The sequence below is a fragment of the Erpetoichthys calabaricus genome, chromosome 4, assembly GCF_900747795.2.
Source record: "Erpetoichthys calabaricus chromosome 4, fErpCal1.3, whole genome shotgun sequence".
Classification (NCBI taxonomy): Eukaryota; Metazoa; Chordata; class Cladistia; order Polypteriformes; family Polypteridae; genus Erpetoichthys; species Erpetoichthys calabaricus.
The window spans coordinates 134,642,572-134,660,507 of NC_041397.2; the positions used below are offsets into that span (position 1 = coordinate 134,642,572).

General features: G+C 37.3%; 1 protein-coding gene across 2 annotated transcripts in view; it reads left to right on the forward strand.

Annotated features, from left to right (window-relative positions):
• Positions 1-17,936, forward strand: part of nhsb (Nance-Horan syndrome b (congenital cataracts and dental anomalies)) — a 395,407-nt gene that overhangs the window by 245,465 nt on the left and 132,006 nt on the right. The window lies entirely within an intron of this gene.

Consider the following 17,936-nt stretch of genomic DNA (forward strand, 5'->3'; position numbering starts at 1 on the left):
ATACTGTAATTACTTTCTTATAGTAGTAAGAAAAGAAGGTGAGCTTGATAAGGGCTTGCACTCATCACATAAGGGGCATGGCATTCATGTCCATTCCCCATACCATAAAACATTAGTCCCTGAAAAACTTTGTATTTATTAGGTTCATAAAATTCTACTGAGACTTTAATGTCTTCTGTTAATTAGCACTAAAACCATTAACTTTCTATATTTCATTTTGGACATTAGGATCAATATAGAAGCACATCAACCTGGACTGTAGCTGCAACCCAGACTTTTCTGTATGGAGTCTACACACTCTCCTGGCATCTGTGTGGGATTTTCCTGGGAAATATGGTTTCCTGACACATTCCAAAGATATGTATGTTGGGTTTATTAACTCAATTTGTGTGTGTGTGTGCACTGTCCAGGTTTAGTAAATGTAAAAAATGTTTTGTATAAGTGAGAGCAGTCATTCCCACTAAATGAGAAAAAAGCTACTGACGGCATCCTTAATACTAAATTCTCATCTTGACATGTGGATTATTTCTTAGGGGCAGAAAACCTACACTTTTAGAATGTGCTGATCTTCAAAGGCATGTCATCTTGGGGCTCAAACTAGATCAGTTAGTCTTTATTTTGAATTAGAGAGAAGTGTTATAAAAACAAATAGTGCTGCAGTTTAAGATTGAACAATGTGGCCAATGTGTACATCCATCCATTCTCTTGTCTGGTTTAATCCATAGATGATAGTCTAAGCATAACACTCAACAAAAAGCTGGATGAAGTAAAGAAACATAATAGAGTGTGGAGATTTGCAGGTTAAAGTCAACAATCCATAGGTGCACATTGGATAAGGCAGACCACGGTGAGGCAGTGGCACCTCATTTTTTTTTACTCACCTGACCTCACTGTTCTTTGGAGTAGGAGAAGATGAGGACACATCGGATCATGTTATGTTGCTAGTCTTCAGGCACCAGAAACTGCTTCTTAGTGTATAAATATTTTAACCTTTCGTCTACTGCTGTTGCATTGAGTATGCACTTACTTTTAAATCAAAAGCAACGGAGTAGCATAATAAAAAATTAAGCCCTGCATCAATTTAAAAATATGCTCTGGGATTTTCCATGCGGAGTAAAATACTGAATTAAGTGCCTCGAATGTCCTAGATCAACTCCAGCAGAAACAATTTATTAACACACCGAGGGAGACTGATTTCTGGGTTTCCAGTAAGAAGTTTAATAGGTCAGTTTTACCTTTGAAGTGGCAAGAAAAAGGAATACCACGTTATATGTGGCTGAGCCTAAATCACCATTTTTGTTTCATTAATTTAGACCTATAAAATAGACATGAGTTAAGGAAAAAATGTAGACTAAAACTCAGTTTAGAAATAAGCATTGTTAGTAGATAATAATGTGAAGAAAAAAAAGAAAGGGAAAAGACGGGGAAATCCAGAACCTCTAAATTAATGAAACCTACCAGCCATTAATACACATCTGTACTACCCATTTTCTGGGCCTGTAAGGCTGAAGCATTTTCAGGATAACAAAATCATTATTGGCTTAACTTACTCATTTTAATTCTTCTTGAGCACTCAAGCAAAATGCTTTTGTTATATGTTTTACCTGTTGTTTAGTTTATTATTTGAATCCAGAGAAATAATTAAAATACTCCATTGGCCCCTTGATCAAGGCCCTTTTAACCTGAAAATTGCTCCAGGGGTATGTACAATGGCTGACCCTGCGGCTTGACCTTCAAAGGTTATGTGAAAAGACTCTTTCCCCTTGGGGATTAAGAAAGTATATCAAAATTTAAAAAAAAATAATCAAAATATGACCTCACTTCATCAAAAAAAAATCCACAATGGACAAATCTCCCAGAGTCCTCTATAATAAAATAAGCACTCTTATTTAGTATCCATACATGCATTCTATATGGAACAGACAGAACAAATACCATTATATATAATACTGATGTAATCTTTCCTGTTTTATACTACATGGCTGAAAAACCATTGAGAATATTAACCTGTTTAATTTCTCACAGCTGTTTAGCTGTAACAGTTTTCTGTGCTGTGATGATAAAATAGGCAGCCCAAAAGCTTGATGGTTTGTGCTGTTGTCTCACAGCTCCAGGAGCCAGCCTGTCCACCTTCTGTGTGGAGTTTATATGCTCTTTCATGCTCCAGGTTTCTCTAAGATCCCAAAGAGGTTGCTTGGCTTTTCTAAACAGAGTGAATGGGTTTGCCCTGTAATGGACTCGACTTTCAAAAGTGAGATAAGCAAGTTCTGAAAGTTACACATACATAATTCCAACAACAAGACAACATAACGGCTTGCATTCCATGTTCATGTTGTAAGAAGGAGGGCTTTTAGAGCTAAACAGAGTAATGCAAACTGTGATACCCACTTCAGTAGTTCACTAGTATTCCAAAATGTAGCAGGAACGGTGACCTTTTGCAGGATTTACAAAAAGGCATTGCTCAAGTTTAAAACCACCAGAGGCCTTTGCCACACTTGTGCCATGTATGCACCTGATTTGTTTAGTGCCTTGTCGGAATGGCTCAGGTAGGCAAGCAGTCCCAATTTTGGGTTACCTAATTTGTAACAATGCAGAGGATGGAGGTTTTTGCATGCAATCAAATGAGTATAACATCTTTAAAGGGCTGCCTATGCATCTCAGTCTGGTTTATCTTAACTTTACCTACAGTATATATACTGTATGTGACATTTCTGCCTTTAATGCATAATGATATTTTAATTAGAAAGTTAGATTATCATGAACCTTCCCATATAAAACATATATTTTATACTTATGTCTGACACCGCAGCTCCTAAGTGCCGTGATAAACAAGAATGTATTAATATACATAACTCCATCCATCCATTATCCAACCTGCTATATCCTAACTACAGCGTCATGGGGGTCTGCTGGCGCCAATCCCAGCCAACACAGGGCACAAGGCAGGAAACAAACCCCGAGCAGGGCGCCAGCCCACCGCAGGGCACACGCACACACCAATCACACACTAGGGACAATTTAGGATCGCCAATGCACCTAACCTGCATGTCTTTGGACTGTGGGAGGAAACCCACGCAGACACGGGGAGAACATGCAAACTCCACGCAGGGAGGACCCAGGAAGCGAACCTGGATCTCCTAACTGCGAGGCAGCAGTGCTACCACTGCGCCACTGTGCCGCCCCTATACATAACTCTATTTTATTTAATAAATATACATTTAAAAGCTTTAGCTATGGATTTTTCACTGTCTCCCTATATGCACGTGTTCTTCTTTTCTCACTACTTCAGTTTTAATTCAGTATCCCTGAGCCATGCATGTTAAGTTCATTGTCAACTCCAAATTGTTCAATATGAATATTCGTGGATGATTGTATTTGCATGTCCTGTGATGAAGTGGCATGGTGTATAAGTGTACTGCCTAGTACTCAACACTACCAAGAAAGGTGGATTACTAGAAAGTAAGAAGAAGCAATACAGTGATATCTATGTACTTGGCAATATTACTACTATATTTACCTGTTTGCATTTTTTATTCAATAATGATACATTGATTAAGTTTAGATTATAATCTGGTCTGCTATATTCTTAAACTTGACAATCATCCTAAAGCATATGTTCTCAACAGCCAGCAGTGTGTTCTGAACCCTGGAAATCCGGAAACAGGATAATTTCCAAACAGCACACATCAAAGTAAATGATTAGAAGAGACATTTGCAGCTAACTGCTCATTTTATGAGCCTGCTTTTTCAGTTCTGCCAACAATTACAACACCATTAGGAAGCTGCTATGCATTATTGCCGACAATGATAAGATACTCATTATGTCCTAAAAACATGCCTGCTTCTCTGCACACAAACATCAAGAGTTTTCTTTTTATAGAAGCTGTTTCACATTGACCACCATGAGGTATGCAGTGGGATTAATGTTGATGAGAGAAATGAATAAATCTTTGAATTCATATTTGATATACTATGTTTGAAAGAAGCACTGACTCTGACAACTTTACACAACAATTCCTTTTATAATGCAAAATTAAACAAATCATTTATTAACATTAAAATCTCATATATAACAGAACCAAAATGAACATCAAGGAGAAGGGATAGAGAGTGAAAATGTAGTGCTCCCAATGACACATTATTCATTCTAGAAGACGATATGTAAGATGTCTATCTTCAGTCTAGACATTAGTATTCGAAAAAGACAAAACATTTAGGGAAAATGATCCAATGGTCAAAACAAATTTGCCAAAAGCATGCTGACTTATATATTCTGTTGCCTCCAAGTGATTGGTAAACGCTAAATTGTGTGTAATGCAGTTTTACAGGTTAATAGGATCCATATTGTCACATGTACAGAGTATGGTGCAATTCTTACTTGCATGTGCAAATCAACATGCAACATGTTGCCAGTTTCATATACCATGATTAGTGAGTAGCACAACCTTACCTGGAAAGTAATTTACTTCTACTCTCCTTACCTGAAAAATCTCTGAACATATATGTCATTTATCAGAAAAAGGAAAAGTTCTATACATAATACATACTGTATTAGGTGTACTTTTCTTATATAATTAATGACAGCTTTATAAACATAACAGCACAATGCAATTGCACTTTTAAATGAGTTATCTGATATATGACAAGATTAAATTATAATCATGTTAATTCAATAGTTTATTGGACAATTAAACATGTTTCTTCCCTGACTTGTGCACAGAAACAATATATGTTACAAATATGCACTTTAAAAAACAGTTTGCTGCTTGTAAAGACAAAGTGATTGGGTAATTAGATTGATTTCCACCCTTATTTTCAGTAGTTTGTTTCCACCACTGACTTTGACTGTATTACCAGATGTGCATTTTAATGTCTGGATTGGGTTGAAATTTCTCATTTTTGACCGCTTCTTTGGACAGTTGTGACCACAAGGTGACGCTAGTGAACCCAAACCCAAGACACAGCAATGCACCATGTGTTAGAATAAAATAAAGGATTTACATTGACACACAGCACTTCTTCAATCACCTTTCCAATGATCAGTCACAATAAGTACAGTAAACCAAAAAATAACCAAACCATTTTTCCTCCTTACACCCTCCACTGAGTGTTGCCTCCTGCCTCCCGACTCTGACTCAAATGAAGTGAGGCAGCGAACTCCTTTTAAATCAGACTCCAGAATGCTTCTTTGAGGAAGAGGAAAAAGTAAGGATGTCCTCCCCCAACCGCACTTTCTAACGATACCAGGGATGCACTTCTAGACTCCAAATTCCAAACATCCTTTCGGACGTCCCGACTGGGTTACCAAATGAGGACCAAGAAATGTGTCACAAAGTCACTGATTTAACATCTACCCTGACTAACTGTGTTAACATTAGCAAATGACTTCACTTCCCAATTGTAGAACTAGGGAAACAAGTGCCATTTGTTGATTGACATATTTTCCCAATTATTCCAAGAGTAATGGGAGTTGCACACAAAATGATGTGCTGTTCCATCACTTGGCACACTTCCATGCACACACACCCATGGAGAGTTGCCCCTACCAGGCATATCAATGAGATGTGGGAAAAAAGTGGGGTACACTCTTAAAAATAATGGTTCTTTAATGGTACTTTTTGGTTCTTTACTAAGTTGTGTGGTTCTTCATAGAGGTATTGCTTGACAAAGAATCTTTTTATTCTGGGAAGGGCTCTTTGCATACGAAGTCGGTTCTTTGAGCTTTGAAAAAAAATTCTAATATGTAGAAAAAACCCGAAATCTTTAATGTATAGAAGACTACCAAGCAGGACACTTAGCTTGTGTTACTGTTCATCTGCAGCAAGAATGTGTCCTTTTGACCCAATGGTATTTCACAAATCTGTTACCATCTACTTGTGTTTATTTACTGTATGGAGCCGGTTATGGATCCAAATAAATAAAGATTCATTCTAGAACCTTCACGTGGAAGGGTCTTTTTGTAAAAAAAAATAATAAATAAAATGGTTCCACTATGGCATTGCCCTGAAAAACCATTCTGGCACCTTTATTTTTTAACCAAGACAGTGACCAGAATTTGAACTCTATGTTCTTGATTTAGGTGCTGACCACTGTATGTGTAATTTGTATAGTAGGTTACTTTGATTGAAAACATTTAATAAATAAATATATTTCTAAATCAATTATTGCACTACACTTTTCTTTTCCACTTTCCATACCAAGACCCAGCAGATTTTGTAACAAAGCTATAATGTGGTTTAATTGTTTTATCTAAGTTTCGCTATCACTGAGAAAAATGTTTGAGCCTTTTAAAGCATCAGTATAATGGCTCATTGAATCATTTGTTATGAAATGAAGTACTTCAAATTAGTATAAGTGAAACCACAGGGGCAAAATTGGGCATTTAACACAGGAGAACACGATCACCTTGTGTTACTAAGGAAGAAGATTTGAACAAGGCATAGCTGAAGTGAGTGCCGTATCTCAAAGATGTGTCATTGTACAAAGTCAAGGAGAGGATTAGAGTGGAGAAAATAAATTGTGCGAAGATTGTGCAGAGAAGGTTCACAATCCATTATGAGAAGATGTGACAAAGCTCAGATGGCTCAAGTTTGCAAGTCAAATATCATTTTTTTATTTATTAAGTACAGTATGTACCTAAATAAAGAATGTGTGATTGGTTTAAGAATAGAAAATCAATAAATGAGAAATACTTTCGAATGGCACAAAGGAAAATCAGACAATTGTTACTGGAAGAACAGCTTTTATTTTTAAGGCAAGCGAAAATCATGCGTGGAGTCTTTTTTAACAGTGAAAAAAGTAACGTCCTGTAAGCTGCTAGGCATTCTCCACGAATCACTGGCTTTTCAAGATGCATCTTCTCCGCCAACCCCCTAGTGAATGCTTGCCATTGCTGTTGAGTGGTTATTGGTGCAGACATCATCTGACACAGTTTTGTAATGATGAGTGTTCTGCTTCTGTCTGCATTGGCCAATAAAAGTTCAGCCTTCTTGTATCCAGCCAGACCTTGGAAACATTGTTATATTTTTAGCATTTCACATACACAGATTAAATGCCACAGCCTGTCTATAGCCTCTAGGGAATTTAATGCAGTTTTTGTTTTTCTTACATGCTTGAAAACAATGTAAATTTGATATGAATAGCAGGACTTTAGTTTTGGAATTTAACACACTTGACATGTTTGACACAGTGTCTCACTGTCGTTCCCATAGTCTTAATGGAAACTGATCTTGCCTTCAGGACAAATGCTACTCACAAGTTAATATATTGCCTAACACCTTTCCACATTTTGTGCCAGGAGGATGAGTGCTCTAGCATTTTAGCCCTTCACAATTAAGTAATAATTTTAAAAAATATTAACACTTGTACATTTACGTCTTTTCAGAATAATTTTTTGCTATGTGCGGTCATTTGCAATCTGAACATTCAGTATATAATGCATTCAAGCTCAAAACAGACATTGTTCCTATTTATTGTAGGAGTCACAGAGCTACAGAGGTTAGCACTTCTGATATATAGCTCTAGAGTCCTGAATCTGAATCCTGGCCTGGTTATTCCCTCTGTTGATTTTGTTTGTTGTCCAAGTTTGGATTTTTCTTTAGGTACTCTGGTTTGTCTCCAGCGTCCCAAAAATGCACATATTATGTTGATAAGACACCTCAAACTGGCCTGGCATTAAGTGTGCTGTGAGGTGGACTGATTCTCCATCCCAAATCAACTTCTGCCTTGGGCCCAATGTAGCTGAGATAAGCTCTGGCAACTTGTAACCTTACCCTAAGTAGATGGGAGCAGGTACACAACAGTGCTTATGAAAAATGTAATTACTATAAGTATTAAGTATGGACAAACTGGTGAGGAAAGCAGGCTCTATTGTAGGCATGGAGCTGGACAGTTTGACATCTATGGCGGAGCGACGGGAACTCAGCAGGCTCCTATCAATTATGGAGAATCCACTGCATCCACTAAACAGTGTCATCTCCAGACAGAGGAGCAGCTTCAGCGACAGACTGCTGTCACTATCCTGCTCCACTGACAGACTGAGGAGATCGTTCCTCCCCCAAACTATGCGACTCTTCAATTCCACCCGGAGGGGTAAACGTTAACATTATTCAAAGTTATTGTCTGTTTTTACCTGCATTTTTATTACTCTTTAATTTAATATTGTTTTTTGTATCGGTATGCTGCTGCTGGAGTATGTGAATTTCTCCTTGGGATTAATAGAGTATCTATCTATCTATCTATCTATCTATCTATCTATCTATCTATCTATCTATCTATCTATCTATCTATCTATCTATCTATCTATCTATCTATCTATCTATCTATCTATCTATCTATCTATCTATCTATCTATTAAGGTTGATTATTAAAATTAGTTTGTCTAGGGCCTAGTGAATATTGAGCAAAGGAAAAATAAAATTAAGTCTTTGATCGACCCATCAGATTGTGATTGCAACTGAAGCCCTCAATCCCATTTCTTATTTTCATTATTCATTAAATGAAAAACCAAAAGCTTTTATTAAACTGGAGGTGTAATTTGGAACAGGAGAGATGTGTTACGGTAATACCTGTGATTGCCAAGATGTCCCAGCACTAAGCCTTAACGTTAATCTCATCTCAGGGAAAAAATATTTATTCATTGCCAGTAGTACAACAAATGTTTAAAGAAGACAGCATAAGGCATTCTGTTCTTACTGGCCAACATATATACAGTATATATATATATATATATATATATATATATATATATATATATATATATATATATATATATATATATATATATTTTTATTTATATATATATATATTTATGTATATATATATTTATATATATATATATATACATACAGGGTATATATAGGTAAAGCTATATAAAAATACATCAAAATATGAGTTTGACAGTCTAACATTCTTTAAAGTATACCTTGTAATGGGTGAAGGAAGAAATGAAAATTTTGCCCTGGGCTTACAAGAAGTAATGACATATACGGGTTATGTGCCCTGTCCTATTTTTTTTTTATAACACTTCGTTAACCTTCCTAGAATGTTGGAAAGGGTTCACAATACTTGGTACTCTAATAAGGCTACACACAGAGCTCAATAACAATTTTAACACTTTTGAAATAAAGTGAATGCTTTCCTCAGAATTTGGAAAAGTGTGAAAACAAATTGTGCTGTTTATTCTTATCTGGCGTCACTCTTCCATTAACAGATTCATCATATGTATTTCTGTTGTGTTGAACATGTCAGTTTGTAAGACTATTATCATAAGAGAGAGGTGACTTACAAATTACATTTTTGAAAAGTGTGTTTCAGAATGTGCAACTGATCGCTGAAGTATATGGAAACATTGTTGCAAGGAACAAGGCTAGTAACCGACTGGGAAAAAACTTGAACAAAGAGTTGAGGACATGGTGAGCTAATAGCTAAATGTCAACACACATAATAGACAAAATCCAAAAGAACAAGAGCTAAGTAAAACACGTACATGAGTGGAAAAGTAAATATACAGTGTGCTCTAAAATAAAAGAGAACTGTAAGTAAAAAAGTTGTCAGGAGCCTGAGTAAATGCAAGATCAAGTTAGCCAGAGGTGAACTATGAATAACTGTTATTGCCATGCACATAGAAGTGGGAGATGTAGCCATTTACATTAAATACAATGGTTTCTTTCACTAAACAGATCAGGGTTTCTCCAGATTGTGTGGTGTTAGGCAGATACTGGGCTTGTTTTGATTTGCTTCCCTGACTGATGATCATGACTTTGGCAACTTCATTTATATATTTCACTTTTAAAAAGCTCTACAGTTTTAAATCTGTTAGCCCCTACTGCACAACTATGGCACTTTACTCCAGTCCAAAAGCCAGCGTACACCCTGGACAAAACATTAACAATTAGATGTAACCACTACCAGTGTCCCACATCCACATACTGTACTATAGATTACCTGTATACCTTAATTATCTGTTCCAAAATGCCATTCATCCAACCATCCATTTTCAAACCTGATGGATAATAAATTAAACAATTGCATGAAAAAATAATACATGTTAAAAAATAAGCAACATGTTAAAGTCATAACTGTGCACTGACTCGGCATATATTTAATTGTGTTGTTAAGAATGAAAGCCTGGTGCTAGCTGAGGATGAAGCTCTGTATTTTATAGGTATTCTAGATATAATAAATAGGCAATGATATGGCAGTGAAGATGTCAGATGGTGCTGGGATCAATTTGTTTCAGAGCTCCAGAGAAAAAAAAATACACTGTTCCATTGGCTCATACATACACAGAATTATTTCAGGGAGTCTATTATTTGACCTGGCAATGGAGGACATCTTTTTTGGTTAGGTATAGTATCAAACAAAACAATACCAAAAAAATAAAAAGAAATCACACTTGAGGACGACAGCATTTCTGTGCCACTCACCTCTCAAACTGTCTACTTTTTCCACATCATGGCCTCACTAGTGTGGACCACAGCGTCTCTGTCTTGCTCACTTCCCAAACTGCCTGCTCTTTCCACATCATGGCCTCACTAGCTGTCTTCCCGAGTCAAGGCTCTAGGGGCCACAAACAACAAGCAGCTTGGAAATCCCACCCACAGCAATATTCACAATCAGTTTCAGAGACAGAGGCAGAATAAGCACCGTCTGAAAATCCTCTGTCTTGAAGGCCAAGGTAACCTGACAGTCCAAAGGCTCAATTGAAGAGTTAAAGGCAATTCACCATAGAAAGAAAGAAAGAAAGAAAGAAAGAAAGAAAGAAAGAAAGAAAGAAAGAAAGAAAGAAAGAAAGAAAGAAAGAAAGAAAGAAAGAAAGCTATTTTTGACCATTTGCATACCACCTCCCGTACCAAGACACAACCCTAACAAGGCTGCTCTTTCATGCCAGCATTATTTTATTAAGAAAAGACATGGAGGTTATCTTCAATTAACTAATGAAAGATGTCATCCAGTGAAATGAGATTTCAAAGGTACTGATTTGTAGCAAAAGAAAAGACACAGAGAAAAAAAAAGACAGCAGTCACATGCTTGGCATGCAACCAGCTTTTAATTGTGTAAAGAAACAAGTGATTAAAAGGCTTAGGCCTCTCGCAAGATTACCACTAAAATACAAAATAACAACAACCTTCTGTAGCATCTGTGCCAGCAATGGCAGAAGTGAAATTCTAAAGGTAGGATGAATGAGCAAACTCTGGCTTTATATTGCTGGAATGCAGTAAGAAAAATATTTAGTATACTTTACAAGTGCCTTCTGAGACCCTTAACCGAATTTAAAAAAAAAAGGTTAGAAATGGCAAAATAAATATTTTTGTTAACATTGTATGAACTGCTTTCTCCTGTTTTTTTTGGTGTTCATTTGGCAGCCTTGCAATTTTAAGTTCAAATATGATAGTCACTAAGAAATCATCATATACACTTCTGCAGCAAACATTTCTTATAAATTGAATTAATCTCAACAGCAACAAAGCACTTTTTTAAAAATTACTTGGTTACAGCTGGGCTATCTTTCCTTTTGTTTTTCTCCAGGGGCAATTACTTTACACTATCTGCAGACAGGCACGGGTACTTCTCACTTACTTCTCGATAATAAAAGTCCTGTCCTGCCCCTCGGCACCATTCTTTCAAACTCAGTGATTTTATCATCATTCATAAATCTTATCTATCTGGACATTCAACAACCGTAAACATTAGTTCCTTGTCCACTTTTCAGTCTTTGTTTTTTGTTTGCTCAGTGCTAAAGGCTATCTGATACCTGTTCCCATTCAACTGCCTAGTCTTGAGCTTTTACTCAGAATGTTTAGAAATCTCCACTTGGCAGCAGGCAAGCTGAATTATAAAATGCCAGAAAGTCATTTTTTCTGTTCATTTTATTTATTATATTTAAGAGACAAATTCTTCAGTGGTGGCTTGCTTTAAATGGATTGACTGACATCTGTTTGAGCTAATTCAGCAACACTAGCAATATGCTGAACTCTTAAAAGAACAGCCAAGTTTCAAATCACCTAACAGAGCAAAGTACACTTTTTCTCTATGAAGTTGATTAGTTAAATCTTTCAAAAAGAAATGAAGCCACTAATAAGGTAACTGAGTAATGAAAGTGAAAGCCACATATATTTCTTAATGTAGCCTCTAATTTCATTGTCACTTTTATTTTGTGTTAGTAAACACAAGTTATGATATATAATTTGTCTCATTGAGACCCTGAACTTTATGAGGGTCATTAAAAGTGCTTTCTAGAAAGGGTATGTCATTACATAGCACTGGTTTTATAAAAGAATGCTGGTTTAAGCAGGTAACACATTTAACTTTCTAGGATATTGGAAAATGAAAATTAGAACAGATCAATCATAGCTACGGCACACTGTATGAAGTCGGTAGAATTATTTTAATGTCCTGTCTCTGATAACAGCAATTCCTGTCAGTGGCTATAGGAGCTGGGAACTTATCCAGCAGCAAAGGGTTCAAGACAGGCATGTGTCCTCCATAAATGCCAACTATTAAAGTGTTTGTACATGCAATGTTAGTTGACTTGGGAACTTACAGTATAATGGAATTTATTTATTTGTATTGATTTTATAGATCATCTTGCACAATATGTGACTGAAATCAAACGAGAAGACAATCAGTCCTACTTCCCATACATTCATGTTTTGTATTGATTGAACCTCAGCATCCCTTCTCTAACCAATAACAGTGTAATATCCAACAAATATTTGGTAGTAAGGGTGACACAGTGATGAGAGCTGTTACTTCACAGCTAAACCATGTGCCTGAATATGGCCTGGGTTAATAAGCACAATTTCCCCAATTCTCCATAAGATTTCCCTCATGTACTCTATGTGATTATGGCCTGTGATAGCCTGGTGTTGCCATCCAAGGTTGCAGCCCTCCTTAGGGCTCATTTATACTTCACGCTCAGAACGCGTACGCGCCCACATCATGGCCGCCACGCGTTCTGAGCGTTCATTTGATGCGTCCTCTGAGCAGGTCCTGAGAAATTAACAAGACGCGTGTGCGAGTTGCAGTAATAGCAAAAAGTCGGGGGGTGCAGTGTGCTAAAAGTTGGAATGTGACGTCAGAGTCTCTGTTTACTATCTACATGTGACAGAAAGCCACTTTGAGGATCCTACGAGATCGGTGTGTGTGCTTCGATATTTGATAAATGGTTCGATATGATGAAGCAAAATGCCGACATACAGATGTATTCATGGTGCTTTTATATTCAAGCGTCGCATATTCCCGATCGTAATGACACGATACGTTTTAAAATTCTCACATACCGTCTTCTGTGCCATCTTTTTTCTAGGGCTTCCTCTGCTCCTGACAGCAGCGAATCGCCAGCAATAGATCGCCACACTGAGCACATTAAATGTATGATATTCCAACTCTCTCTCTGCACATTTAGAATCCTTAGATTTATACTTGATATCACTTTCATGATGAAAAGCATTAATGTATGTATATTACATTTTACAGATAAATTGGTAATTTCGTTTAAATAATGAATACTGTTAATAATTACACACATGGGGTGACACAGTGGCGAAGTGTTAGCGCTGCTGTCTTGCAGGGAGTCACATCGCTGATATTCCCTGCCTGGAGTTTACATGTTTTCCTGCTGGGTTTCCTCAGTGTGCTCCAGTTTCCTCCCAAAGATATGCAGATTTGGGGATTTGGTGCCGCTAAAATGACGCCAGTGCATGTGTGCGCTTGTATTCGCCTTGTGATGAGCCGAGGCATCTTCCAGGGATTGTTTCTCACTCGTGTCCAATGCTTGCTGGAATAGATACATCCCTGGATTTAATCAATAAACATCCTTTTTAGAGATATTGCGGTAAGGTGTCATCGGAATTTAATGGGTGTTCTAGGCAATTCACAACACAGAGAAGCCAAACATGTTCTCACCGTGATAATATCTCACACTGCCACCTGGCGGATTCCTCCAGATTTATGTAAAGTACGCGCACAAGTATAAACACTTCAACGCTTGCATAGCAGGAGCGTCCGCTGCAGCACGCGTCGCGTCGCGTGAAGCATAACTCCGGCCTTACACTACCATTGATGCTACATGATTGGCAGCGGCCTTCAAGCATCTCTAAACTAGATAGGCGGGTTAGAAAAATGAATAAACTTGAGAAATGAATACTTCATGCATTATATGCAACAACAATCTCGGGCTGAACACACATGGTCGAAGGTTCATGCCCTACAATTTGTTTGTGGTGTAATCCACACCAAGCAATAGTAGTAATGTTATCACAGAATCAGATTACAAATTCTTACTTGCATCTGAGAATATTCCACTAAAGTGCAACACATTACCATTTGTCAACGCCTTGATAAACAAGAATTTATTAAAAGACAGCTTGTGCCCTGCAGCAAAGTAGTAGTTGGAAGTTGGGAGAAGTTTTGGGGTACCACCCCCCGCCCCTCCCGGTAACCCCATTTAATCAAACCAAAAAAGACAAAGAAAACAAGGGCTTAAATGCACAACTTAAAAGGCACTGACGTAAGGTCAGTCATTCTGGCTTTTCTCATGCTCTGCTGTCTCTGGTAAGTGTTTCTGGCTCTTGGTGGTTCTGGTTGGCATAAAGATGCCACTGTTCTGTGTCGTCACTTTTTAATAGCAGACCTGCCTGGAAGGGGCTTGCTCTGTATGTCAATGCTGGGTGGGAGTGCCCTAACTGGGTGTCTTCTCTGAGGAAATGACAGGATACTGCTAGCAAAAGCGCCTCCTCTCGCCCTGGAGTGGTATTGCTTACCTGTCTGCGGAACCCCCGAGATGCTCATGCATGACAACACCCATTTAGGTTTAATTTATAGAAAACACAAATAATCTTATCTGATGTACTCCTTGCATGTATTAAGGCAAACTGCCATTTAAGTGAGTATGGAAACGTATGTTTGTAAAGAGCACTGCAATCTCCTTGTAAAGTATTTCTCACAATTGAACTCATGAAATTGTGAGTTCAATGTTAAATGTAGTCATATCAATCAATCTGTATGTTTCAGCTATAATTGCTACAGAATGGGTAAACCTGCAAAGGGTTTGCCCAAGTAAGCAAGACAATCATCACATTGTAAATCAGGCTAAATGTTCAACAGGACAATGCAATGCTGATATATAAGTAAAGGATCATGAAGATGGTGGCAGTGCTGGGATGTTGGGGGATTGGAGGGGTCAACTGGACCCCATGTTTCTTTAAATATCAGAAAAATATGCCTCACTCACGTTTATTGGTGTGGCATTATTCTGTAGATAACACACTTAGACAGACACAGAAATGTAAGTTTTCCTTCTGTCGTTTTTAAGGCAGATAATTAGAGTTGCTGCAGCACAAGCAAGTAATCCATCTGTTAGTAATAAAAAAGGGCGAGACGTACAGCTGAACATAAACACTGATGAAATTGTTTGCTTCTAGAAGTGATTGTAATTCATATGGATTCAATCAGACTCTTGCATAATCCTCTTGCTGCTTTCTGTTTTGGTTGGTTTATTTTCGGGAATGGTAATGAAATCAAAAACCTTTAACTTTTTCAAACTTAAGACTGGAGGGAGGGAGAGCAGCACACAGCTGTCTCTACTACAGTAAATTCTTTTTATTTCTGTTTTGCAGCATTGAGCTTAATAATAATAAAAGGTGGCCTCCCTGTAAAATTAAAAATTGTGCGGTTCGTGAGACTTAATTCTGATTTTTAACACTTTTCCACAATTGAGAAAGAAAGTTCCAGAGAGTTAATCAAAGCACTTGGTTACTTCAGACTTTATATAACAACGGTCAGTGATCCAATATACACCACTAAAGATGAATGACCTTGTGGCACAACCCTTGTCGTGATGGTCAGCAGTGCCACGTGTTTCACCTGAAAGTGTGCTTGCTAATGCTGTGCGCTTACACTGTTAATGTTAAGTCAAAAGCTTCTTTGGTAAATGGATTGGCTAGAAAAGAGTAAACAGTTGAAAAGCAAGATTTAATGACACTAAACTGCCTGAACCTTCCTATTGTCTTGTCTCCGGTATCGTTGTCTACTTCCTGGTACTTCAGATGTATTTAAAATGTCTTAAAGTAAGGGTCTTCAATTCATCAGTGATAAAGGATTATCTGTAGATCATCCAACCCAGTGTACCCCATGTTTGAAAAAAAAGTTTATTGAGCCACATTCATTCATTGAAGAATGCGGAAAAAAATCATAGCTATTCAGCCCTTTGTCATTGGTCTGACATCCTGGTTGTAAAGTCACATTCAGGCAAATTTAAACTGTGATTTTAAGATGGCCTTAGGCCTTATTTTGCTTTAAGAAAAACTGACACAGTTGGCAAGATGCTTTCAGGCACACTTGTAATGACAATTTACTTTGAAGCATGTATTTTTTTTAAGGCATGAATCTAAACAAATCCATCATAAAAAAATCGATATGGATCAAACATGTAATTGGACACAAACATGCAATGTTAAAATTACACATTAAATGGAGTAATAAAAAATATATAGTCAAAAAAGTTTTTTTAAAAATGTTATGCATAAAGTCAACTTTTGTGCTATTATTGACTGGCATAAAAAGGAGATTAGTCCTGGCACATGTTGAAGGCATATTGTTCTCTAGAGTTACCAATTCAGTATAACATAATGCTTGATTGGGTTGGTGCCCTGCCTGGGATTGGTTCCTTCCTTGCACCCGGTGTTGGCTGTGATTGGCTCCAGCAGACCAGTTCTGAAACAAGTAATGTGCACTAAAATTGCAAATGCAAGAAATTTGTAATTCCCACATTTTAGTACATGGGAATTAATCCGTGTCCACTTATAAAATCAGCAGTGGGCAGTCAGCACTGTACAATACTCCTTTCAGGTACAGGTCTAAAACAATTTGATCACTTCTTGTCTGTTTGTGTGTGACAAGACTTGTCTGTTTATATGTGTAGATTAATACTGAATACATGTGAAGATTTAATAATAAGCTTAAGCAACAAGCTGAAAATAATGTGTCCTTACATATGTGAGTCCATTGATCAAACTGCCTCCATGATGGCATGCAGAGGGTTTTATGTCTTCAGGACAGGAAGAGGCGTGTGTGAGGGTGTGACCAGAAGTGATCTCATGGGTTCTTGACATTCTAAGCTTCTGGTTTGTGGATGACAAAGGAAAAGATGTCAATACCAGCAGCCCCTCTCAACTCAGAGTGGAACTATCAACATCACATGAGCCCTTTGAATGCCTCTTACTCACATAAGTGTGACTCTATCTATCTATCTATCTATCTATCTATCTATCTATCTATCTATCTATCTATCTATCTATCTATCTATCTATCTATCTATCTATCTATCTATCTATCTATACACATTGTGGCAAAATACAAGAATAACAGGGTCGCTAAAGAAAACTAGAGCACCAACCGGATTTTTAATTTCATTTAATAAACAGAAAATAAAGTTATTGCACTTGCCCACCGATTTCCAATGACAAATTATAAGGCTCACCTCTAGCTGTGGATTAGGATCAGTTCGCTCTTGCCAAAATGACAGCAAAAAGCAGCGGGGGTTCTTATGGTTGGGAAACCAGAAAGAGTGGAGACAGCAAACACACATTTTTTAACTTTCCACGTGGTGTTTGCACTATCACCCCAAGTCCACATGGGTTTTCTGCAGCTAACAAATATTTTCATTTTAGGCCAACTGGTGCTTATATATTTGCTTGACATTAGTGAGTACGCTATATGATGTACTGGTGTCCCATCCAGGGTTTGTTGCTGTCTTATGCACAAAGATGGCTCCACATGCTATATTGGAATAAATGGGTTAAGAAAATGAATGAATGAATTTGTTATGTTATTGTTATGAGAAGAGAGACAAAAAGCAAGACAAGATTCAAACTAGTTTTGTTTTGCTTCAGATTTTATCCAAAGCAACTTACCAACATGGCTAAAGTTTAAAT